Raw genomic sequence first — 17,728 nt, 5'->3', positions numbered from 1 at the left:
AAGCCTAAGAGGGGAAAATAACAACCTCTACCCCATTGAGATGTATACTCCACCCTCTTTTCATAGCAGTTTGGTGTTTAAAGCTGAAAGGGATGTTACAGATCATTTGATCCATTTCTTTCATTTTATAAATAAGAAAATTGAGATCTAGAGAGGCTGTCCACCAAGCCTGGGATGCTTGCTTGCTTTGTGGCTAACTGACCTCCCTGGCTTTCTTTAAGTCCCAATTAAAATTCTACCTCCTACAGGGAAGCTTTTCCCCACCCTTCTTAATTCCAATGCTTTCCCTTTGATAATGACTTTCTATTTATCCTGCATGTAACTGGTGTCTTGAAGGCCTCTTTTTGTATCCCCAGAACTTAGCACAATGCCTGATACATAGTAGGTGCTTAATAACTGTTTATTGAATCAAATTGATTAAGTGTGTAGAGGAGCCATATTTTGACTCTTAAGTGTTTGAACCCAGTAGACTGCAAGTCCTTTAAAGAAAAGGATTCTTTCTTATTTTGTTTCAAGAATCATAAGAGTGAAAATCTACAGCTGAAAGGGATCTCAGAAACTGTCTAGTCCAACTTTTTTTTTTTTTTTTGGAGAAGGAAATCGGGATCCAGATTTACCCAAGTCACATTGCTAGTAAGCATCAGAAATGGGATTTGAATCCAGATCCCATTATTACCTAATCTAGTGCTGCCTCTTGTACCTTCTATGGTTCCCTTGTGACAGAATACAAAGTATGTACCTGGTAGACTCCCTTGGAGTAGCTGCTGCCAGTGAATGAGGTAAAGGAACCAAACACCAGCTAAATCTGACAATTTGAAGCTTCTCTAGGATTGCCCATGATCTGGCCAACCATCACTCCACCTCTTGGACACCAAGAAGCTGATCCTGATCTGGGGAGAAGGAGCACTTGAGTTCCTCCACTTTTTTGGTGAGTAAGGACACCTACAGAAAACTAAAAGCATATTCAGTTCTTTTGACATGTCTCTCGTCATGCTATTGTATTGGCAAGTTGCTAAATTATAGGCTTTCGTTTTTGTTGTTTCTTTGATTCAACTTGGGGGAGATCGCCTTACAATTAAAAAAAAAGAAGTAAATAAATCTTTGTTCCATCCATCACCTGATTTCCATTAATCACTCCTCCATCTCTCCTCCCTTCTCACCCACATCTCTTCCTTTGGGTTTATTACACCCACAACATCCTTAGTTACATTATGGTTAATGTGATGAGAGATACTGCCTAGGAAATCAGGTGGCTTACGAGCTTTCAGTGGGTCCTTAAATGCATTTCCATCTTTTATGAAAAACCTATCCCCTTTGGGCCTGAGAAATGTTTATACCCTGCTTCCCTTTGTTTAGAAGCAGCCTGTACACAGATGTTCACAAAGGCCTGAAGGAGAGTCATCAAAATAGGCATGCCTCTGAACAGCTTGGTAAATGGTTTTTAAAAGCCCTTAGTTCTTTCTTCCCCCCTCCCACCCCCAATTTGTCCATTCATTCTGAAAAACCCATATTGATCTTAACCACATCAGCCAATATCACACCTTGGTCATTTTATTACTCACCTGTCTCATTGTATTCTATCTCAGTTGGCTAGATGTATAATTATATAGATCCAGTACATATATATATATATATATATATATATATATATGTACATGTACATATATGCTATACATGTTTATATAGTTAGACTTATCTATTTTTTTTTTTTTGTGTGTGTGTGTGATCCTTTTGGGAAATATCCTCATTTCCTTTCAAACCCATAATTCATTGGTCATCAAGCTAAGAGTAAATCAGATTCTATTTTCCCTAATGCTTGCTGTTTTCCAGCATAGGTTACCACTACTAGTAGAGGGCACCATTACTAGCAGGGACTACTTATTCGTGGAGTTTTCAGGAAGGGATCTTGTTCAGGTTTAAGATTGGACTGGCTGGCCTCTGAACTCCCTTTCAATATTGTAATTGAATGAAGCCCTTTCCTTGATTTCTGATTTTAGTGATTTGTCTTAATTCTCTTTTATAGGGTGCTAGAGTTTCCCACAAAAGCATGAATCCCTCAGCTATCCCTAGTTCTAGGAGATGTGGTTGTCCTTCAAAAAAATAGAATTCAAGCAAACCCAAGCACCTTCTAATGTTTTTGGAGCCATGCCTAAGAATGCTTAGATGTAATTACTTGTTGGTTCCTGAAATGTAATTAATTAGATAAAAAGGAGATCAAGTGTAATCCAAAAGGATAGAAGAGATTTTCTAATGATGGAGCACCTTTAGGGATTCTGTAAATGACAAAGCCATGACCATAAGCTCCTAGTGAGGCTTAGTCATTCTGATCCCTTCTGGTGGCAATCCTGATGAAGTCCTGACTTAATGTATGGCAAGATCAACCAGTGAGAGCTAGGAAATTGGGTAGAATTTTATTTTTTTAAAGGAGTCTTGTGAAAGTTTTCTTAATTCATCTATTGTATCGGCTTTAGAAACCGGAGGCTGGCTGCCTTTGGCTGTTATTGTGAATGCAACTTCCAGCGGGTGTCATTTAGGGAGACTTTGGATTCTTTATCAAGCAGTTCTTCTGACATCCCTTGTCTATTGTTACAGGTAAATTAAATTTTGCTCTGACAGCTGACCACCAAGTCAGACTTCCAGGGACCATTTTGTCCATGAGTCGTTGTGACATGGGGAAAGCGTGTTATCTATGAACATCATCTTTTAGAGATCTTCCTTACAAATATCCTTCAGCAGGCTTCAAGATGGGAGAAAAGAGGCTTTTTTCCAATTCTTTCAAAGATTCTTTTTCTGAGAACAGTGAATGCTGCAAACATCCATCTTTCTTGATTAAGGTGGATTCTGAGATTCTCATCTATGGCAGCATGACTTTGCTCTGCTCTGTACCCTCCACAAGAACTCCTCCTCTCCCCTTTCCCCCTCCCCTCCCTTTTCCTTCCTCCATCAAGGAACAAAGAAATGAATAGCTGTACTTACCAGAAACAAAGTGTAGAATGTTCTTCCCAATAGTATTTAGTCTCCTTGGAGGTGAGAATGGTTTCTCTATTGTCTTTGTATTTCCATGGGCCAGCACCACTGCTTTGTATACATTATGTGTTTAATAAATGCTTGTTGAATTTGTGAAATGAAATGAACATCAAAAAATTTGTCTCATGACTCGGTACTTGTTTATTCTTGGCTGCTAATTTCTTCCTTGCCCTATACCATATTATTTCTCTTTATTTTATATACTATATTTTTCTATAATTAAATGGATATGTGTTATTTTTTTTTTTACAACAAAAAAGTTCTTTCAAGGCAAGACGTATTTTCTTTTTGTCTATATATCTCCAGTGCCTGACACATAATAGGTGCTTAATTTTGTTGATTGATTGATACTTTCTCTGATCCATAGCTGTCAGTCTCCCCTCTCCTTTCCCTCTAATCTATACGATTTAAAGACAATTTGAAAGGAGAAAATTCCTTTCCTCTTCTTTCTGACAAAACTTTTAGCCTTATATTACTAAATCTTGAAGTTTCACCAGTCCAACTCAGTCCAATCCAGTCCAATGCAGTAAGCATTTGTTTAGCAGTTGCTATTTGTAAAGTATGTTATGTGGGAAATCAAAGATGAAAGAAAAAGTAATCTCTGCCCACACGGAGCTTTTGACCTTGGATAGTTACATTTCATTATTTTTGCTCTTTGGGACTGTTGCTTTGATTTCATTTATTTGCATTTTTAATAGATTACCAGTATTTCCCATTATATCTCTCTCATTCTCAAAAAGCCATCTTATATAACAAAGAATCAAAAAGAGGAAGAAAAAAGTCCCTGATGCTATGATGTTTAACACCCCTTCATCCCAGATGTCTTCTCAATACCTTTCCATCTTCCTGCATGGTAACCTGCATGGTTACCCTTTTAAGAGATGAGGCTGCCCTCCTTCATACCCTTGAACTTGTAGAATCACACAATGGGTGAGTTAGAAAGGACCTCAGTCACTAACCATACATGAAAGGCATCACTAACTGAATTGCTGTGTTCCTTAATCTCACCATCTTTCCATTCTTTCCCTACCATTATTGTTCTTCTCTCTTGTTAAATAAAATCCCATCTCTATGAGGCTCTCTTCAACAATGAGATGATTCAGACCAGTTCCAATAATCTTGTGATGAAAAGAGCCTTCTTCAACCAGAGAGAGAGGACTGTGGGAAGTGAGTGTGGTTCACAACATTGCATTTTCACTCTCTCTGTTGTTGCTTGCTTGCATTTTATTTTACTTTTTTTTACTGGTTTGATGTGATTTTTCTTGTGCAGCATAATAATTGTATAAATATGTATACATACATTAGATTTAACATATATTTCTACCATATTTAATATATATTGAACTACTTGTCATCTAGGGGAGAGCGTGAGGGAAAGGGGGTGGGAATTGGAACACAATGTTTTTCAAGGGCTAATATTGAAGAATTGTTCATGCACATGTTTTGAAAAATAAAAAGCTTTTAAAAAAATCAAATCCCTTCCTATCTTCTCTTGGGGAAAGTGGGGAATGGGAACTGACTATTTTCCTTTCACTCATTTCAGAGTCTCTGTTGGTATTCTTTGCTGCCTAACAACATGTCCAATTCCTCCCCTCCAACCTGATCCAGCTTTCCTTCTTAACCTCTTATTCTATACCATCCTTTCCTTATATTCCAAACTTCTGGAAAGAGTCTTCTCTCCTTGCCTCCATTTTCTCACCACCCACTCACACTTCAGCCCATTGCATTCTGGCTTCCAATTCCTCCATTCTATTGAAACTGTTGTCTCCAAGGTTACCAATGATTTCTTAACTGCACAAAATTGAAAGGTATTTTTTCAATACACCCCCTCTCTTACCCCCTATACACTTCTTTTTCTTTCTTCCAGTTTGTAATACTATTGACCATTGCTGCCAGTCTTTCTCTACCTTTGGTATAGGTGATCGCACCATACACTTTGGATTTCCTCCTAGTTATCTCTGTATTACTTCTCAGCCTCCTTTTTGGGATGATAATATATCTCCTGGCTCCCAAGTGTGGGTGTATGTCATATAAAGCTCTGTCCTGGATTATCTTCTCTTCTCTCTCCGTACTTAGCTGTGGTTAAGTCATTTGTTCCAATTAGTCTGATGATTTTCTTTACATAAATGCCTTTAAAGATAATTCGACCAATCATAATCACAGGCTTCAGTCTTTATCTCTCAAAACTTGCTGGTCATCTTTACCTGGATGCTCTATGGGTACCACTCACTCAACATAGGATTATAGAATTAGAAGATACTTTAAAAGCCATTGAGGCTGACTGCCTCATTTTACAGAGTAAGAAACTGAAGCACAGAAAGTTGAGTCTAAAATGGGATTTGCACCCATGTTTTACTGATTCCAAGTACAATATTCATTCTGCTATTAAATACTACCTTTTAAAACAAGGAAAATTTTAAGCAAAAGAAAACCATCCCTAGTTATGTTTAAAACATTAACATTTTGGTTAATAGCTAAATCTATTAATAAATTGTGCCACAGAGATGTGTTTAATAGTCATCTTCTCTTCCTTCAAGCCTCTTCTCCTTCCAGCATTCTTAATTCCTGGTGGCCTAGACTTATAACTTAAGAGTCATCCTGGATTCTTCCCCGTCCTGCACCCCAACAAAATGTTAGGTTTGATTGATACTTGCCCTAAAATATCATTTGCATCCAGCCCCAAAGGTATTTAAATGCTATGCCATTTGGTGCATATAAGTTCAGTGTGGATACTAATTCATCGTCTATCACACCTTTAAGGAAAATTTCATTTTGTTGTTTATCTTTTTAAAAATTATTTTTACTGTTGCCTTTTCTGAAATTGTAATTGTAACTCATGACTTTTTTCAGCTGATACATAATCACTTTTGTGCCAAACCCTTATTTTTGACTCTCTATGAATCTTTATTATTCAAGTACCTTCCTTGTAAACAGTATATTGTTAGAATCCATTTTTTTATCCATTCTGTTATAATTTTCTGTTTTATGGATAACTTCATTCTATTGAAAGCCACAGTATTTTTGATAATTGTGTTTTCCTCTATCCCCTTTTCTTATTATTTTCCTTCCATTTCTTTACAGCTGTTTTTTTTTTTATTTTTTTAAACACAGAAACTTTTTTCTTTTCTTTTTCAGGTTCAAATTTTCTCCCTCTTCTCCCTTTTCTTCTACCCATAATGAAAGCAAGAAAAATAATACTTTTTATAAACACAAATAGTCATGCAAAATAAATTTCTGTACTAGCCATGTTTTTTAAAAAGCAAGAAAAAGGAAAAAAATGTGCTTCAATCTGTATTCTGGATAGCATATTTTATCACGAGTCTTTTAGAATTGTGGGGGTTCACTGGATTGATTAGTTAATAGCAGTATTATCGAGTATATTGTTCTCCTGGTTCTTCTTGCTTTGTTTTGCATTAGTTCATTCAGGCTCTTCCAAGGGTTTTTCTGAAACAATTCTCATCATTTCTTATAAAAACACTTTGTCATATTTTATGCCTTAATTTATTCATCCATTCTCTAATATATGGGTAACTACTTAATTTCCAATTTTTTATTACCACTAACAGAACTGCTTTTATAAGTAAGTATTCTTTTTCTCTTTCTTTGGTCTCTGAGATAAACTAGTGGTGACATTTTGAGACTAAGGACAGTTCAGTAGCTTTTTGGATAGTTCCAAAGTGCTTTCCAAAATGGTTGAACTAGTTCACTATTGCACCTGTTTTTTATATCCCTTCTAGCATTTATCATTTTTCATTTTTTTCCATCTTAGCCATTGTGATGGGTGTGCTGTCATACCTCAGAATTATGATTTTTATTTGTCAAATTGTTAATGATTAAGAGAACTTTTTGCAAATGGCTATCAATAGCTTTGAGTTCATTCTCTGAAGACTGCCTAGTCATATCCTTTGACCATTTGTCAGTTGAGAAATGACTCTTTTAGATTGGACTTGGTTCCCCATATATTTTTGAAATGAAATCTTCAGAAGAAAATAAAAACAAGCAAAAAAAACTTGCCACAAAGAATCCCCTTTCCAGTTTCTTGCTTTTCTCTTAATTTTAGCTGCATTTGTTTTGTTTTGGGGAAAAATACTTTTATGTAATTAAAATTATCCATTTTTTCTTCCTAAAACCTATTGAAATAATGGGATTTTTCGTGTTTTTGTTTTACACACACACACACACACACACACACACACACAAATTGTGCTTATAGTTTTCTTAATATTGAACCAACCCTGTAATCCTGGCATAAGTGCAGCCTGATCATATGATACATTGTAATCCCCTTTCTAGTATTTTATTTGAAATTTTTGCATAAATATTTCTTAGAGAAATTGGTTTACATATGATTTGGGCATTATTATTATATTCATATTGTAGAAGGAATTTGGATGGAATCTTTCTTTATATTTTCCCCCAAACAATTTATGTCATATTGAAATTACTTATTTTTTAAATGTTTGGGAAAATTTATTTTTAAATCTACTTGATCCTGAAATTTTTTATCCTTAGGGAGTTCTTTTTTGTTTATTTGTTGAGATAGGGGTATTTGAGTAAATATCTAGATCTTTGCTGAGGCCCTTTAAATAGGGCATTCTCAATTTTTTTTTCTTTTTCTGATTTTCTTTTCTGATAATCTGGGCAATTTATATGTTTGTAAATATCTTTCCATTTCATTTAAGTCCCCAGTTTTATTCTCATTCAGTTGGGCAAAACAGATCCTAACAATTGCTTTTTTTTCTTTTTCATTAGCTATGATTTTATCTTTTTTGATGCTGTTAACTTGGTTATCTTCTTTAAAAAATAAAAAAAAAATTATAAGTGGTTTATCTATTTTATTGGATTCTTTTTAAAAACAGCCTCTACTGTGTTCAATGACTACTTTCAATTTTCTTAATCTCTTCTTTGATGTTTATAATATTCCTATGTTGGTGTTTAATTGATGTTTTTCTAGTTGTTTTTCAGTTGCATGCTAAATTCAATGATTTGTTTATTCTCTCTTTTTTGGATATATCTAGAGATACAAATTTTCTCCTTAACTTCTACTTTAGCCGTGTTACACAATTTGGAATCATCTTTAATGAAGTTATTGGTTGTTTCTATGATTTTTTTTGACTTGCCCATTCTTTGAGGTTGTTATTTGGTTTCCAACTAATTTTTAATCTGTGCTCTAGAGGCTCTTCATTAAATATAATTTTTATTGCATTGTGGTCAGAAAAAATATGTATTTAACATTTCTTCTTTTCTGTCTTTGTGAGGTTTTTATTCTTTAGTACATGGCTAATTTTTGTGAAGGTGAGATATACAGATGAGCAATATGTATATATTCCTTTCTACTCCCATTCAGTATTCTCCAGAAGTCTATAATATCTAAGTCTTCTAAAATTCTGTTTATCTCCCTAACTTTTTTCTTGTTTATTTTATGGTTAGCATTATCTAGGTCGGATGAAAACAAATTGAGTTCTTACATTAATATAGTTTGTGCTATAATCCTTGCTAGATCCCATCCCAGTAATTGAAGACCTTTCTATCTGATCATGGATTGAAGAAATGACTTAGTGTGATTTTTTAAAATTTGGTTTTCATACAATAACTCGATCTGTTTTGTTTTGTTTTTAAATTTATGGAGGAAATATGGTAGGGAGCTGAGAAATAGCTCATAGCGCCATTTTGTCTCTGCCTCGCATATGTCAATATTATTACTTTTAAAATAGAAATTATGTACCAAATAATAAAAAGGAAAAAATAATTATAATTTTAACTCTATAAGAGATAAAAGCCGGAAAAATCCAAATTTCTTAGCTTTCCATTATGGTTAGATTATACTTTCCCATTAAAATGAATAGTGTTTAGGGATAGAGGAAGCATATACTTCCAGAAATCCAACAAAAGTGAACAGGATTAAGGATCCACATGTATAATGGGGACACTCACAGTTCTATTCTGCAGACCTTGATGTTCCTGGCCCCTTCAGGAACAATCTTCACACACGCAAAACAACTTCTCTTTTTCCTGCTTGTTACTCTACTGGAGAAAAGCCATCCTTTTCTGCTCTTGATCTAATAAAATGGTGAGAAGTGCTTTTAGCTTTCAGCCACTCTTAATACAAAGCCAAGCAAGTACTACTTTCTTTTGGGGGAAAAATGTTCAGTGATGACAAGCAGATAAATTGAAAAACTCTTAGAGTGTGTTTTTTGGGGGATGTAGATAAGTCCAGACAACTTATTACTCAAAAATACTCTACTTTCTCCATTTGATTTCTAGCAAAGTAAAGCAATGTGCAACTTCTTCTCCAAGAAGTACAGTTGACAGTAACACAGATCTGTTGAATCTTGTCCAACTCTCGTTGATCTCATTTGGGGTTTTCTTGGCGAAGCTATAAGAGTAGTTTGTCATTTTTCTTCCAGATCATTTTTCTGATGAGGAAACTGAGACAAGACTTCCTCAGAGTTACCTAGCTAGGAAGTGTCCAAAGTCAAATTTGTACTCAGATCCTCCTAACTCCAAGGCCAGTACTCTATCCATTTGTCCACACAGCTGCCACAATAAACAGATGCCAAGTCTTATTTGTCCCTTTATTTCTCTCTATCAAACCAACAATGACAGTAGAGAGCATCCAGGAATCCCTAAGAGTTTTCTTGTACGCTATATATAGTTAATTCCAGATAGTAGCAAGCTCAAAAAACCCTGCATACATTAATTTTCAGGTTTCTTAAAGAAAATATAGAAGAATAACTCTCAGCTGACCTCCCCTTTTCCAACCAAGTCTTAAATAAAGACTGCTTTTCCAATCAGCAGGCTCCTAGTATAGCAGCTGAAACACCTGCTTGTCATCAATCAGTGATGTCAGCTGGAAGCATCTTCTCTCTTTGCTTTCTAGGTCTTTTGTCCCCAGTTTCTGATGATGCTTCTTTTGCTCACCTTAATCCCTTGCTTTTTCTTCTATTTATCTTTTCTGAAAGATTCTTCTCAAACTTGAAGTGCCTCATATCGGTGCTTCTTTGTGAGCAATAATTCATCTCAAAATATGTATTGTCTCCTCTTTAGAATGGAAGCTTCTCAAGGACTGGGACTATTTTTGGATCCCTAAGACCTTAACTTGGTTTCTGGTACATGTAAGTATTTAGCAAATACTTGCTTAATGATTAATGATGTGAAATGAACCCTTATATCATTTTCTCATAGTATCCAAACAATTATATAATTCCTCAGTTATGATCTTTAAATTCTAGAAGCATTACTGTACAAATGTGCTGATGAGCCACCATGTTCCACATATATCGTTACTTAGATCTTTGCTGAGGCCCTTTAAATAGGGCATTCTCAGATTCATCTCTAGGTCAGTTTTCTGATCCTCAGAATAGTCTTGTATCTCTTTTCAATATTTTATCTCTCCAACGAGCATATGAAAGGCTGCTCTTTTTAAGTCAATTTGATGAGTTTTCTGTACACAAATGCTGTTTTTATGCCCCTTTCAGCTTCCAACTATCCATTTTACCAAAAGGGTAGTTTTTTACATCACCCTCTTCCCCCTCCCTTCTACCTTATGAACATTTACTCTTCTGACAATGAAAAATTCAAGGTAGGAATGGACTGAACAAATAGCATATACTCTATCCCCCCAAGACAATTTTTTAATGTAATCAACATAATTTACAGTAAATCAATCCAAAATCAAATTTTCTTCTTTCAATTACTGTATACACACAATTATAGAGTACATAAGCAACCAAATATATAACTCACGTTTAATAATCCCTGTATATGCAAATACAGCAATAATACATGTTTACTAAGGAATATGGGAAACTCATTATATACATAGCAACTCTTTACAAATAGGGACAATAAACATTTTAGTAATGACTTTGAAAAGTGTAAACCAAAGCAAAAGGCAGCTAGTCACCACACTACATATATGCCATCCCAGAGTTTGTTTGGCGGGGAAAATAATTACCTCTCTTGATTTACTTGGTGCATTGTTATGCAAGTTTAATCATTAGTTTAATAGTTCTTATACACATGCTGAGATTCTGAATTTCTAGATGTTTGTCCATACAGTGATAACTCTCAAACTATGGGAGGATTAAGTGCTTGATCTCAGTCCTCTGTGGGTGTACTCTATTCTCTCTCTTCCACTGAGATATTAGGGTAAGATTGGGGCTTCTTTTGGGTTTAATTTTCCCTTCTTGTTTGAACTGGTATTCCTCTTTAAACGAGATACCTGTGGTGGAGCTATCCAGATATTTGGAGAGTTAGCAACACCCACTGAAAAAATTATCTTTTGAAGTGGAGTCCTCGGTTTTATGCCCCAAAGCAATCTGCTTTTTAAAAATTAGTTCTATTGATTAAAATCTATCAATACACATAACCCTAGGCAGACACTAAACAATACAGTGTTCATTGGATCATGGAACTGAAGCTGAAAGGAGCTGAAGCTGAAAGGAACCTCAGGGACTATCTAATTCAATGTCCCCATTTTACAGATGAGAATCTAATCCAATGTCCCCGTTTTACATGTGAAAAAACTGAGGACTAGTGAGAATGAGTGAATTGCTCAACATCACAGAGAAGTGAATTGCTCCTCACAAATCCCCAGTCTTTGATTCTAGAACCAGTGTTTTTTTCCACTATGTCCTGATGCTCAGAAATGAATGGAAGGAAACTCAATCATCATCTTTCAAAAAATGCCTATGATGGCGCTGGGGCTACAAGAACAAAGATTATAGCAATCCATACATACGCGGCGTTTATATTTTATTTGATGAGACAAGTACACATAAAAATATAGAGAGTTTAAATACAGAGTTAATAATATAAATATTGCAAAATAGTTAAATACAAACTAGTTTTGGAGGAAGGCAGAAGTGTCATGATAAATGTTTAACCACCAGCTGTTCTTGGGATTCCTCTCAGTATCCCAGGTTGCTCTGATAGATTCTAAATTTCAGAACTCCATTAGTTGAAAAAGTTTCCTCACTGGGCACTCCATACACTATAGATAGCAAACATCCAGATATCTTCCCTTAACAAAAGAGTGTGTGTGTGTGTGGGGGGGGGAATCTCTCACACAATTATTATTTTTTAAAAAAGCAATTTAAAAACATGAAATTTCTACCTAAATTTGTGTCATAATAGAACAATAGGCTTGGAGTCATATTAGCTGTGTGACTATGAACAAATTACTTCATGTCTCTGAACCCTGTAGCCTTCTCAATAAAATAGGGGTGATAATAATAGCACCTACCTATTGATATTGTTGTGGGTTTCAGATGAAATGATGTACAAGCCCTTTGCATACTTTCTTTAAAGCATCGTAAAAATGCCGTGAGTGATAAATATCATTGGCATTTATAGAGTATTTTAAGATAGGAAAAGTGCTTTACACATATTGCTTCATCAATCAGCCTTGTGAAGTAGATTCTATTATTCCCATTTTATAGTTGAAGAATTATACCTATTTTATAGGCCGAGGTCCAGAGTGGTTAAGGGACTGTTCCACGTACGCACAGTACTCCACAGCTGGTGTTCAGTCTTTGTACTAGGCTGCCTATTAGGGATGATGATGGTGGTGAATCCTGTTTCCTACTTTCGAGTGAGCTTTAAAGCCTAAGGCAGAATTAAGGATAAGACTAGGTAAAATGTTGAGAATGGCAGTATCAGAACATGGAATTAATTTACTTAGGAGATTAACTGCCGATTTTATGCCAAAAAAAATAAAATAGTCAAAAATTAGTTTTATTATTGTAGTAATTATTATTTAACATTTGCTAAGCGCCCACGGTATGTTAGGCCTTTTGCACGATATCACAGTGCTCCATGGAAGCAACTGAACTTTCAATTGGATTTAATTAATCTTTAAAGTTAATTGCCAATATGGGCAGCATTTCTTATGTGAATAAAATTGGAGTGTGAGAAAAGATAATGTCTTTCCCTCATAAAACTGTCCACATTAGATTTATACTGTATTGGTTGGGAGGTGGGCCCTGTTCACACTTGACTTTGAAGCTCTCATTAGTGACAGAGTAAACCCAGTGCTTCATCCTCCCATTATTAGACTCTACTGGATGGCGCATCCCACTGTCTCTATTGAAGAAGCATCAAAAGGCTTCTTTTAGTTTGATGTTTATCTTCCCAGCCCAGTCCCCATCCCCCTTTTAATCATTTAGTTGTAAATACCGTTTTTTTCTTTTCCTGTGTTTTGAGAATGACACATCCTGGATGTTCTGTGGTTGCCTGAGAATGAGTACATGACTCTGAAAGTGCAAAGGGCAGTGACCTCTAAAAATGGCACCAGGGGATGGGAGGAGATTTCAAAGCCCAGAAGCCCAACCATCACTTCTCCTTCCCTCTTTCCTCATGATTTGTCCTTTCCTCAGTCCTTCAATTCATCAGCAGTTTTTATGGTCCTACTATGTGCCAGGCCATCCCTCATAATTCTAGTGCCTTCCCTCTATTGATTATTTTTATTTATCCTCTCTGGAACTTGTTCATACATAGTTTGCATGTTCTCTCTCCCATTCAATTGTCAGTTTAGGTCAAGGGTTGTTGTTTGTCTTTCTTCAAAAGCCTAGTGTTTAACATAGTGTCTGACACATAGTAGGTGCTTAATTAATGCTTATTATCTGCTTGATTAATTGCATTGAGCAGTGGGGACACAAAGCCTCTATGAGCTTATACTGCACAAAAAAAAGCAGCATCCCATCCAGCAAACATTTATTAAATATCTACTTCATGTTCTAATACTGGGGGATACTGAGGCAAAAATGAGATAATCGGTGCCTACAAAGAACATATACTCTCTGAAGGGTGAGGGGTGAGGAACAATATTCAATTCATTTAACAAGGTAGCCCTACTTCCCAGAACACAAAGAAAAAAAAAATCAATATAGCACCTAACTCAAGGAATTTACATCTTATTTTGAGGTGGGGGTGAGAAGAGGGAGCTCACAGATATAAATTACAAAGAGATCACTCTGCTTCGTGAAATGATTAACCAGAATTCCAGGGGACAAATGAAGAATAATATTACCCATCTCTGATAGAGGGGTGATAACCTCAAGGTGCAGATTGAGATGTGCATTTTTGTCATACAGCCAGTGTTGGAATTTGTTTTGTTTGAGTTGATATATTTGTTAAAATGGTTTTGATTCTTTTCTTTTCATTTTCTATTGAAAGGAAGTGAGAGAGAAATAAAATTGTTGTTTAAAAAATGAAGTTAAAAATAAAGGAAAAAAGGAAAGAGAAAAAAACTACTGATGATGGGGACAATGAGGAAAGGAGTTTTATAGCAGGTAGTATTTAAGCTGATCCTCAAAGGGGAAAGTAAGGTGCCCAAGAGACAGAAATAAGAAGGGAAAACTTTTCAGTTATGGGGGACAATCTATACAAAGGTATGAATGTTTCATCCAGACAATAGCAACTTAGCCAGTTTGCTGGAACATAGCAACGCATGAGACAGAGTAATACAGAGTCAATCCTTAAAGCCCTTACCTTGGAAAATGTCTAGGAAATATTTAATTCAGTTGATATTTGGGAAGAGTTTACCCATCATGGGAAGAGTTTACCATCACACAGCATGGTGTTATACCCTGGGATTGGGGGAACACGAAGAGAAATATGGCTCAGTCTTAACCCCTCAAGTAAGTTCCCACCTAATGAGGGATGTATATCATGCACCAAAAAAACAGTGAATGGTAAATATATCTAGAGACAAATTAATTGAATTCAGTAAAAATTTTTGATACCTCCTGTGGTCAAGGGAGCCCTCAATGTAGCCCTGTTCAGGTCCCACTTTACCCATAAAGCCTTCCTTAGGCTCCCAAGTTCAAAGCAATGGCTGATGTCCTCTCCTTTTCAAGTTCATAATAACCTTTTGGATCTCTCACCATAATTACTGGTATATTTGCCCATTCCATTATCAGCAGAATATGTATATATTTCATTCAGACTCTAGGATAGCCCCTTGCACACATATTAAATGTTTGTCTAGTTGTTTAATTTATTGTTTGAGGATCATATTTTCAAAAACCAGATTTTCTAGAACTGTGAACTAGAAGCTCATTCACGTGGCTAATTTTCTTGTAGTTCTTTAAACAAGAGATGCTTTCCTATAGGAACAGTAAACAGATCTAGTTGTGGATGAATATGGAAGCTTAATGACTGCTGAGGAAGAAAGAATACCAAAAATTTGTTTGATAGCTTTTTTCTGTCCATGAACCTGATACTGTACATAAGCCCTTTAGTTGGAAAGGTATACCCAGAAGATATGAAATTTCAGCAGTGTGGGAAAGTCCCATGTTCTCTTTATTGTTGAAGAAGGTAGTTCATCTGCGATTTAGTAGATTAAGTCCTCCGGAGATGCTCATGGCACATCAAGGTTAAGTGACTTACTTGCTCAGTGTCACCACGAGCTAGGATCCAGGATTTCAGATGGTGTTCCAAAGGACAACAATCCATCTGGTCTAATCCCCTCATTTTACAAATGAGAAAACTGAAGTCAAAAGGGGTTATGTAACATGATCAAGGGCATGTGGATAGGAGTGTGTGAGGCAGTATTTGAATCCAGGTCCTTGGACCCCAGAGTCAGGGTTCTATTGTCAGAGACAAAAATCAAACCTGAGTTCTGATTCCAACCCTAATATACCCCCCTGTCACCCTGGGTCTAATAATCAAATAATGAATGCTATATGAAATATAACATATGCATATGTAGAATTTAATAAAATAATGAGTGAATATTGGGTTTTATGCTTCAGAAGATTAAGTCATGTGTCACAATGACACCTTTCATCTTGCAAACAGATATGGAGACGCCTTCCTAACCACGAGTCTTGGATAATGGGGGATAGAACTAATTCATCAGCTTGCTATAGATTTCCAGTAATCTGTTATTAATGCTTGTATTGAAGTAAATATAACTTAAGATGACAGATGTAAAAATCATTGCATTTCTGTCCCAACAAAGCAGTGAGGTATGAAAAATGGTTGGAGATGGCAAAATGCAGCCTTTTGCTAAATCTAATGACAGGGCCTAACTTGGTGATGAAAACACGTTATTGTGAATGTCAGTGCACAGAGAATTGTTTAGACAGGCTAGAAAGATGATTACTAAAGAAGCATCAAAAGCAATAAAATACAGAACAACAATCTTCCATAGGTCTAGTTATAATTCAAACCCGTTATCATTTTGGTCGTATCATCTTACTTAGAGACTTGCATTTACTATGACAGGTGATTTTTAGGTACGGTGACAGTAGAAAAAGAAGCATTGTTTGATATTAATATATTAAATATACAATACCGATAATTCAATATTTTACATCCTCAAATGAAAGCTATATATCTGCTATGTGTTTTTAACTTGTGACAGTGGATAAATTTGTAAAACTTTTCTAATCTGGTTTGTATCCATTGCCACCACAACTTCCAAATGAAACCCAAATGAAACCCAACTTCCAAATGAAACCCAAATGAAACCCAACTTCTAAATGAAACCCAAATAAAACCCAACTGAAACCCAACTTCCAAATGAAACCCAAAGGAACTATGATTTCTTTAGGAAGTGGGAACTCTTGAAGTGGGAACTCATTCTGCCATTGAAGGTTACAAACCATCTTTGACTTAGTAGATAAGAGTTAGAAAGTCTTCATTGTTCAGGGATCTTACCCATCATCATTTTTGTGCTAGAATGGGATGCCATTGAATCCAATTTGCAGATGAGAAAAGAGAGGCTCATCAGGGAGGTTCTCTGACTTACTATAGAGCCTTAAGTCCCAGAAGCAGAATTCAACCCCTGTCTTTCTGACTGGAGTGCTAAGAATTGGAGTCATAGATTTGTAAACACTTTGAGGGGCATATACTCAAAAAAGAATTCCCATGATGCAGTACCAGAGAGAGGGAGGCAGTGCATTGTCCCTTGTCTGACATGAGTAGCGGCATGTGAAAATATCCTTTATTTCAGCTTTAAAACAGGCAATTACATCTCAAGGTCAAGTTGAGCTCAGGGAGCTCCCATACAAGTGAGGGAGACAATATGTACAAATGTATATGCTTCGTGTAAATGGGAAGTAAAAATGCGTTAGACTAGAGAAAGATTCAGTTCCTCTTTCCAAATTTCCTTCTGAAAAAATGAATGAGCTGGAGAAATCATAGTGTAAATGACCATTTTTGATTGGCTTCTGACTTCATGTGTTAACAAAAGCTTCAGTTTTGTTAAATTTCTACCAAATAACTCCAAGTGAAGAGAGCAAATAGAGTTGTGTTCATTTATTTAAAGCTGCAGTCAATTTTCCTCAAGTCAAATCAATTTTTTAAAAAGAAATTTTATTTCTCCACCAAACTGTATATTTCCTCTGTGGATTTTTCACATCAGCCTTTATTTATGCTCTTATCCTTAAGAAGTGGATTTTAGCCCCATTTGTTGGTAATGGGCCATTACACAAATCTTGAGTGTCACCTTGAGTCTATTTCCAACAAACTGAACAGATCTTGTGTTCATAAAATTGTTGGAATTTTACCTAATTGTAGAACATGGGTGTTTACTATCTTCAGCTAGTTTGTTGGAGACGGCGGAGCAATTTTCATGGTAGAGAAACCGACAGCCTTAATACCATCATTCTTTGTTCAGTTTGGATCTTTTTATTTATTTATTTTTTTTTTTTTGAAATTTGTGGTTGACTTTATAATGCAGCTTTTCTTA

At 35.7% G+C, this 17,728-nt stretch overlaps 2 long non-coding RNA genes across 2 annotated transcripts in view; both read left to right on the top strand.

The window, feature by feature from the left end:
- Positions 1 to 17,728, top strand: part of LOC116419593 — a 362,614-nt gene that overhangs the window by 232,238 nt on the left and 112,648 nt on the right. The window lies entirely within an intron of this gene.
- The window catches only part of LOC116419686, a 98,735-nt gene continuing 85,480 nt past the window's right edge, over positions 4,474 to 17,728 (top strand). Inside the window, exons 1-2 of the long non-coding RNA XR_004230002.1 lie at positions 4,474 to 4,835; positions 10,075 to 10,142. This is a non-coding gene — a long non-coding RNA (uncharacterized LOC116419686). The remainder of the gene's footprint in view (positions 4,836 to 10,074; positions 10,143 to 17,728) is intronic.

This window comes from Sarcophilus harrisii, chromosome 1, assembly GCF_902635505.1.
Source record: "Sarcophilus harrisii chromosome 1, mSarHar1.11, whole genome shotgun sequence".
Classification (NCBI taxonomy): Eukaryota; Metazoa; Chordata; class Mammalia; order Dasyuromorphia; family Dasyuridae; genus Sarcophilus; species Sarcophilus harrisii.
The sequence above is the reverse complement of the archived record's forward strand: the minus strand, read 5'-3'. Positions and strand labels throughout refer to the sequence as shown.